Raw genomic sequence first — 419 nt, 5'->3', positions numbered from 1 at the left:
TTTGCAATTATCATGCCATGTTCGTCATGCCGTATCTCTGCATCCATAGCTCCGTTTCGTGCGTATAATATGTCAAATTGTTCGGCTCAACGAGTACATCATTTCATACCATTGCATCATGTTCATTTGAGGTCATCTTCATGCCTGAATCTTCATTGTAAGAATGCTTCATGATGTTTTCTGCTGTCTGTTATCAGAACGAGCTCTTTTGTCATCTTTGTCATGATTGATGTGTGCATCCTATGAGGTTGATGTCTACATGTGTTTTGAACTATGCTATAGCTTCTTTACAGAGGTGCTTACCATGTATTTTTGTGATCAATGTGGTGACTAGCACAAGCATGCAAACTAGGCTTCATGATATTGCTGATTTTAGTCTCTGTTCTGCTGTTATTTTTATGCCATGTAAACTTGTTGCT

Source organism: Triticum dicoccoides, chromosome 4B, assembly GCF_002162155.2.
Source record: "Triticum dicoccoides isolate Atlit2015 ecotype Zavitan chromosome 4B, WEW_v2.0, whole genome shotgun sequence".
Taxonomy (NCBI): Eukaryota; Viridiplantae; Streptophyta; class Magnoliopsida; order Poales; family Poaceae; genus Triticum; species Triticum dicoccoides.
Note: the sequence above shows the minus strand (reverse complement) of the source record.